We start from the raw sequence: 8697 nt of genomic DNA on the forward strand, positions 1-8697 counted from the left end.
AGGGCTATAGGGATATTCCTAAATAGTTTACATCTGTGCTCTGAGTCTGGAAGAAAACACCCAGCCAGATTTCAGGAGAGAAAGAAACTGGAGACAGCTGTGAAAGGGGCGTTGCTGTTCTCTGCTCTGTAACTGTGTGGGTCATCTATTCCCTTCAGTAGTAACAGGAGAAGCGCATCCAAAGCAATCATGAATCTGCCTTTGAGTATGAACTAACCAGGGCTACACAGTATTACAGCCTTGTTACTTTCCTATGCAACAGCATCCATAAATTCAGCAAAGAAGTATGTGCTGTATGCGGATGCCTATTGCATGGACCAAGCTCCAAAGCTGCAGTGGAAAAAAGGAAAAGGAAACTTTGCAGTTGGATTTTCCAGAGCAGGTAACATTGGGACTACTTTTTAACTCTCAATTGAGATGATTTTGTGTGAACTAGATATATTTGTGGAGGATGACATCCCGAAATAGTCCCTGTAGGGCTCATGAGATGGTTTTGCTAAGAACTTGGCTAGCTGTGTGTCTGTGCTGCCCAACAACAGGGATGTTTTGCCTCACTAGATGATAACTTTCACATGTTGTTAGAGATCCATCACAGTAGAAGTCAGTACTAACTGGCTCACATGGCCTTCAGCTTTCCAAGATTTAATCATCAGGTCTCTAGGCTGATTCAAGTTTTTATTAGCTCCACCCCCTACCCAATTTGGGAAGCTTCCAATACGAGGCCTTGTTTCTGGCTGAAAGAGAGGTATGGTCTGCAAGTACTTGGTGATGGTCACCCCTTTCCCTACAGCAGTCAAAGCATGATTTTTCTTGTTTCTTTGGACCATTTGCATTTTAAAACAAGCAAGGAAATCAGTCATGACAATTGCGTACTAAATAACAGTAAGTTGATTTCTAACCTAAGTGGTTTATTCTAGCATAAGGCTGGTTTTCTGTAGAAAAGGGGATGAAAGCCTGAGGAATGATGCTTTTACTAGAAAATAGCTTTGAGGAAAGAAAATGGAAAAAGAGTATTCTGGTGGTGGTCACCCCTGCCTGGTGGGATCGAGAGACAGGTTTATTGGTAAAAACATCAGTCTGTGCTATGTTTTCCCCATGACAGTGTGTTACTGAAGGGCAGAACAAGGCAACGTGGCACAGCTCTGCCCGCCTCATGGCTGAACCCACACTCAGGCTCAGGCAACTTCTCACATGCTCCAACTGTAATGGCTTTTAATAGCTACCAAAAGGTATTTGGCAAGGAATTGCCTGTCACGCTCCTTTGGGATAGCAGGCAGCATCAAACAGCAACTTGTGAACCAGGTAACTTCAGTCATCTGAGGAAACAGCCTTTCGGGTGGTTTATTTGTATAGTAGGTATTTGTTATGAATGCAGGATGTTACTAGGGCTCAGACCCTGCATTCTTGACCTCAGTGCAAACATCTCTCTTTGAGACATCCACCAGAAGAAAACAGTGACCTGTGTCAAGTAATTCTAGGGGCTTATGCACTTCTTAGTCAAGGGAGACCATGCTGTACCTCCCAAGTGCATAGGTTATTGCCAATGACCAGCACTCACTGGCACCTGGTTGAGCTGGAAAGCTCTCATCAGTGGTGGTAGTTTCTGCCTTAGTCTTGTGTGTTACTGCAGCTGGGGTTACACCAGGGTCCCCACAACAATCCAGGTGCTGGTTAGAACAAATGTCTCTGTGTGAGTTGTATGTGGGGACTGAGCAGGGCTGGGTATCTGGGGCAGAGGAAACAAAGCCACAGCCTCAGTTAACAAGGGGATGTAAAGTGCCACTGGAGTTTGAGATCCTGCCGGAGAATAGAGGGGCTCTGTGGAAAGCTTAAACGGTGTTTTCCTCTGTGTTTGTGAGCACAGAGATGAGACAGAGGTAGTCTTATTTTTGATTCTAGTGGGTTTGAAGAGTTGTATGTTTACGGCAGCTTTCTGGTACCTCAGGGAGTGGGAAAAGGCAGTGGGCAAGCCAGATGGCCAAGCAGAAACTTGAGAAATGGTGCTTCCCATGCAGTGAAACACAGAAAGATCAGATGGAAATCATGTCTTGCTTTGGGAAGACACAGTCTTCCCATTTTGGGAAGTGTGTTATGGGGATGATGAGCTTTCCATTGGCATCTAGATGGGAATGAAACCTTTACAAAACTAATTTAGAGTTTGGAAAGGAAAGAAGGGGATCCTGGGTAGGCTGGGATATGTGAAAATCACACAGTGTTAATGTTATGGACATGGGAGTGAAACCGAGGTTTTCCAAGAGCAGAAATATGAGTGCAGAAGCATGTGCCTGCAGTGCTATCTGTGCCCTGGTGAACATGCATACACTGGGTTTGGGGAGTTCTGTGGTGCCTGCAGGGTGTATATGAGCAAAGATGCTGACTCCAGCACCAGCTCCTTCTGATAGCTACAGGATACTACAGCATGAGGTGGATATGTGCTCACCTTGGAAGCAAATGCAAGAACTGCTAATTTTGAGGTGTTCATGCAAATATGAGCCACTACACTGCTGTGAGCAGAAAGGTTTCCAGAAAGGGAAGACCTTCTGGCAGTAGGAGAAGGCAAAATTCAGCAGCTGGGAGGGACATAAGCTATGTATCTGAGTAAAGGAATGACGGAAGATATAATTAACTTCAGGTTAGCAACCTGGCAAGTCCTCGCTTGCATTGAAAGGGGAAGGGATTAAATAACAACCCCATAAAACTGAAGAGAGAGGTTGAAGTTACCTAGCCAAGCTGCCTGGGGCTGGCTGCGTGCCCCTCAGCTTCTCCATGAAGCATCCATGAGAAGCCTCATCCCTTCTCATCCCTGGCCTATGGCTGCTGCCCAGCCTCCTCACTGTGTGCCTCTTGAGGGCTACTCTGGGCACCCCTGGGAGCACCCAGTGCCCCTGACCCATTCTCAGATCCTGCCTAGCCCTGAAGAAGCAATGGTCCCATGTTACCAAACAGGGGCCCTTTGCTGCCTCCTGTTCCCTTTGCTGTCAGGCCCTCTCCTTGTTTTACCGCCTGCCAGTTGCTCAGTCAATGTTCTTTAGGAGATACCCTAATCCTTCATTCCTCTTTTGCTCTGAATAGCTCTGGGCAATGCCACCTATTTGACTTGTCAGTATGTCCTCTCCAGACAAATTACTGTCTTGTGACATTAATTTGTTCCATGCACCAATAAGGGACAAAACTATGAGAGGATTCCAGACTTTGAAAACTGAAGCGGCTCTTTACAAGAACAGCCACACAGAATGTGCACAGCTCCACAGGGCATTTCAGCCCTGCTCAGGCCCGGCTGCCAGGCTTCCCCTTGCTTACTTTCTTCTTGCAACCTGTAGCCATCCTGGCTTTCACACTGGCTGCTCTCCTGCATCCTACCTATTGCTATATCCAGCAAGGCTGGGGCAGCGCTGACAGATCTCTGCACCCACAGAGAACCCTGCTGACGTTAGCAGAGCTGTATGTGTGCAAAACCCACATGAAAAGAGCCCACACAGAAAAAGCCTGTGGGGTCTGGGTCCTAGTTGACAACCTTAAATATTTGTAACGTTCTGCTGAAATGACATTTCAATACTGTTGCCCCTTCTAAATTAGGAGCATGTTTCAGAATCATGATGTGAAGCATTACTTGGAGGGTAGCTTTGCATGATGCAGTGTGCTGGTGGTTATTCTTATCCTTGATATCCATGGTGTTTAGTTCGCAACCTGCATGCTGTTTGTTGCAGCAAATCTGAACAGTGTGCATTAGTTGGCTCCTCCATCACTAGAAGAGCTAGAGCTTCATCTGGTTTTTGAAAGCTTTCAAAGTCAATGCTTAACCCTTTAAAAAAAGAAAGCAGTAAAAAGAAACTCTTTTTAATTGCACCCTCAACTTCCTCACCCTCAAAACTTTTGGGTACAGAAGATTCTGTGAGAGGAACTGGGATAGCCAGGAGCAAATGGGAAGTGCCAACAGGGGTCACTGGGGGGGAAATACAACTCTGCCTGCTCGCTCCACATCTATGTGGATGTTGGGTTTGAGCTACTACTGCATAACCAGGAATCAGTCCAAACTAAAGTGTGTCGGATGTGCTCTGCTGGGTTTTCTTGGGAACTGTGTGTGACAAAAATGAAGGTAACAAGCCCTGGAAGGGGCATGTAGTACCTGTTTCTATAACTATGGGGTAAAGGAAGAGCTCTCCTTTGCAGAGAATTTGTTTCAGTAGCCTTTGCAGTCTGAAAGTTCATCAACGAGGTGATATTTGCTGGCATCAGAGTGCTGATTTGAAAGCCGTGCTTGCCATCGTGTGATGGAAAAAGAAATGGTGAAAGAGCATGAGAACAAGCAGTAGTTTCAAGTCAGGTTCCAAGATAGAGATAATTTTCCTGCCATTTGTCTGGAAGAGCCCTTTGATCTTAGATTTGGGTACATTTCTCAGACACTTGCAGTAAAATGTCAGAATCTGAAAGAACACCTTATCGAATGCTGCTTAAAAGTGCTCTTAGTTTGTTAGTACGTTAACTAAATTAAAACATTAAAGTTGCTGCTGGGCACGCTTGCTCCTTGCTTAAAGAATTATGCTTTACTCTGTTTCACATGTATGACTTTACTTCCTCCCAGGGCACTGGATGGGTACAGCAGACTACTGAATTTGACCACATACCTGCTGAAAAACTCTCTAATGATAAAGAAAGTGCGATGCTGTTTTACTCCTAAACTTCCGAAGTAGGTAATTCTCCCGCTGCATTCATCCAGTGCTGCAGGAACATTCTCTTGTAAGCTGTATCTTTAACTTTACACTGTTAAGAATTCAGCTGTGCTATTCACAGCACACCTTTGTGAGTCCTGGTGAGCAGAAGTCTCCAGAGCAGCATAGGTTTTTCTCCACTGGGTTCAGAGTAGACATACATTGCAACTGATCCGTTTGGACAGGGCTAGTCTATAAACTGTGCCTTTTTTGCTCCATCTGAAATGTGTTAGACTCTGGCATTTCAAAGCAGCAGTATCTGCTAAAAGCTCTTCCTGTGTAAGCTGTACATGTCTTACGCTTCTCACCTGTATACTGTAGTCAAAGGCACGCTGCCCAGCCTGACTTTGGCCACGTGTGCATTGACTTCTGCTGCTGTGTGACATCTTCCCAAAGTCTGAAATCTGTGGCTGGATGAAGACATGGGAGGTAATGTTTCAGTCAGAGTCTGCCTGCACTTGACAATTGTTCTGCTCTATGGTTATTCAATCAGAGTAGCACTGCTTTAAAGTGGGAATGCTGTAGCCATGTGGAAGAGAGAGTCATGGAAGAGATGTGACAAAAGAGTTCCTACAATTGACAGTGGCAGGAAAAAAAAGGGGCAGAGGACACTGGGATGTGCTTCCCACTGGTTTGCAATTAGGAAATGGTTGCTTAGGAAAACACTAAAGACTTTTTTTGTGTTAAGTCTGGAATTCTAAAAAGTCTCATCTTCCCTTCCCTGATTCGGTTCCACTTCTTTGGGGCTTTTATTTGGGAAAGCTCCCGTTGATTCTAAGTGGGTCAAGTTCTCTAGGATTAACCACACCATGTAGAGAGTCTTCTCTGTATGTTCTGGTTCCCTGCCTGTCTCTTGAAGGAGGCAGTGCTACCCCTTTCCCCTTTGGTGCCCAGTGCAGAGCTCAGTTTCAGGAGTATAGGAGACGCAAAAAATGGCTGAATGAAAGTCTAATACAACACTTCTCCTCCTTAAGTTAGACTTCCAAAGTTAGTTTTGCTTTCCAAAGCTAGTCTCTGAGTGTGTATGTGCTAATCACACCACTGACGATGGCTGCTATGTGTCTTTATCTGGGTTCATATGACCTGCCTTATCCTTTCAGGCCCCAGATAATGTTCTCAGTTTTCTTTCATTCAGGAATGATGGATATTTCCATTTACCCTCACTTTATTAAATCCTGGATGTATTAGTTCTTCAGTGTCACTTGAAGTCAAAGCAAAATGTTTTAAGTTAGCTGATGTTAAAAAAATTCCTGTTTCTGAGCTATGTTTTCACTTGGGCAGTGAACGCGCTGCCTGAGGACAGGCCACCAGCATAGGACTCCAACTGTCCATTTAGGTTTAGGGCTTCCTGGGTTTATGCAGGTGAGTGGTGGTGCGCTGAGGTGTAGCAGAGCTGAGCTGGCAGGTTCTTAGCAGCCATTTTGCTCCACTGTGGTGAGAAGTTTCTATGCTCTACAGCAAGGTCCTCTGGGGCTGTATTGCATCCACCACTGCTCACTGCTGTTTTACACTGGCCTGTAGAGGGATAAATTGGTTCGTCCCAGTGGTATGTGAGGGGATTAATGGCAGAGCAGGGTAGAGTCTGCTCTCCATGTTACAGTTACCCACCCTACAGTGCCATTGCTCTCCTTCGGCTCAATCATCAGCTGCTGGACACAAGACTGACACCTTGAGCATGACTTTGCCACACCTCTCCTAAAGGTGCACCAACAAACACGGAGTCTGTGGTCATGTTTCTTCCTGAAGTCCCCTGCATTGCTGTACAAGCAACTCTGGCCATAGCAAGGACTTTGGAAATCCTGTAGTAAAAGTGGTGAGAAGGATTGTAAACCAGTCTTTAATGGGTCTGGATATTGGGATCTCCGTTGCCTCTGCCTGCGTTGGTTGTGTTAGTGGGGTAGTGGCTTGTAATGGTGGACACAATTGGGTGTTTCAGGGAGAGGAAACCTCATGCTAAAGGTCTAATGTAGCTGGGGCAGCTTGCAACCCCTCTTAGATCTGAGGATGGATTTATGTGCCTGAAAGGTTCTCAAGTATTTTCAATGTGCATCAGTTGTTCTGAGAGATTTTGCCCCTACTTAGAGACTCTGCCTTGCTGAGGCCACCATGACTTTAACAGCAAAAACTGCTGGAGTGATTCTGGAAGTCTCCTGTAGTTCCCGTTTTCATTCTATCCCAGTGCTCGGGATGACTCCATTGGTCTCTCCCAAACACGCGTGACTCAGACTCCAGGATGCGGAGCTGGGGGATGTGGGCTCGCTCACAGCTCACCCACAAAGCCAGGTCCAAGCTCGACTGAGGCATTACTGTGGGCCCTGCTGCTTCCCAGCCCCTCATGGTGCAGCAGGTGACAGCAAGTGGCACTCAAAAGCTGTCACTAGATGTTTTAAGAAGACTGTAGATGCCACCTTCAGAGCAGCAGTGCTCATGTTGCACCTTTGCAGAGACAGAGAGGAATCAGAGTCCTATGCTCTTTCTGTGCTTTTTCTCCTGTGAATGAAATCCAGGACTGTGTAGGATCAGTTTTTGAGGGTTGATTGTTTCCCTGCACAGTAAAAAGCATTTTTCTCTCTGGCTAAAGTCATGCAATGATTTTGTAAAGCTGGTCAAGCCCTGAGGGTGTCCAGCAGCAATCGGCAGCAGCCCCTGTCCTCACACATGCTGCAACATCACAAAACAAAATAGTCCCACTTTCCCAAGCTTTGGCTGTGTCAGAGACAGGATACCGCAGCATTCAGAAGTGGAAACTCTTCCATTGCTACTTCTCCCTAATTGTATGCACATTGTGTCTGTGCAGATTTCAGACTTGCCTGTGAATGGGAGCTGCTGAGAGCCAGGGGCAGCCCAAAACTTTCTTTGATAATGTTGCATTTTTCCTGTCACAGGCAGGGCTGGGCTGTTTGCTATTAGAGTACTGAAGGAGGAGGGAATGACAAGCAACCTTTCCCAAGAGTGACAGGAGAAGCTGACCCAGCACTGCAGGGAGCCACCATCTCTGACTGCAGGAGTAGACGTTGCTCCATCCCTTGATTGCAAGGAAAGGCAAAACCAGCAGCCAGACTATGGATGCTGTGCTACCTCTGCTAGCCAGTTGCTCCAGGCTGGTGTTCATGTTGCCTGGGCTGGGGCAGGGTCAGGGTCAGTGCAGAGCCATTCTGCTGAAGGCTGAATGGGCAGCCTTGGTGGAGCACTGAGCACCATGCTTTGGTGCTTCCCATGCAGACCTGGCCAGAGCAGCACAAGCAATGGGCCTGGACACAGAGGGGGTGTTTGGTCAGTCCCTTCCTCCCATAACTAAATGCCTGGGAAGAAGGAGGAGCTCTGCAGTGTGAAACCGGCACAACTGGGTCTCCTTGTGTCTGCCCTAGGGTCTTGTTGCAGAGGTTCCTGGCTGGCCCTGCAGCCAGGCTATAAGGGTGTTCCAAGCGAGGTCCCAGAGCTCCTCACCCAGGGTGGGCCAGGCTCCCTCTGCCTGCAAGCACGTCCTGCTGCCGGGAGGGAGAAGGCACCCCGGCTATTCTTACGACCCTCTGAGGGATGTTTCCTGGATGACATAGTGTTGCAGTGACTTTGTTCTTCCCAGGGACTTGTCTCTAATTTATACCAGGATGGGTTTCTATAAACAGTCTTTATTGTCATAGAAATATGACAACTGGACCCTCTCGAGGTAAAGATTAGGATCAAAATCACCAAAGGCTTCCATGGTGGCTTGCAGCGTGGTAAGTTTGGGACTGCTTAAACCTCGGTAAGCAGCGGTGGGATGAAAAGAAACCGAAAAGCGCTTCTGAGCAGAGTTTTGAAGCCTCTTTTGGTGGCCTGAGCGGGTGAACCTGGGCAGACTCCGGAGGCGAGGCGGCTCTGCCCCACGGCGGGTGCGGGGCTCGGCCTTCGCCCCCCTCCCCCTTTTGTTTTGTGGTGGTGTTTGCTTTTCAGTGGCAAACCCCAGGGAACGGGTTGCAGCTTCTCCTCCTTCCCGTGAGCGCTGCTC

Source organism: Psittacula echo (assembly GCF_963264785.1).
Source record: "Psittacula echo genome assembly, chromosome: 9".
Classification (NCBI taxonomy): Eukaryota; Metazoa; Chordata; class Aves; order Psittaciformes; family Psittacidae; genus Psittacula; species Psittacula echo.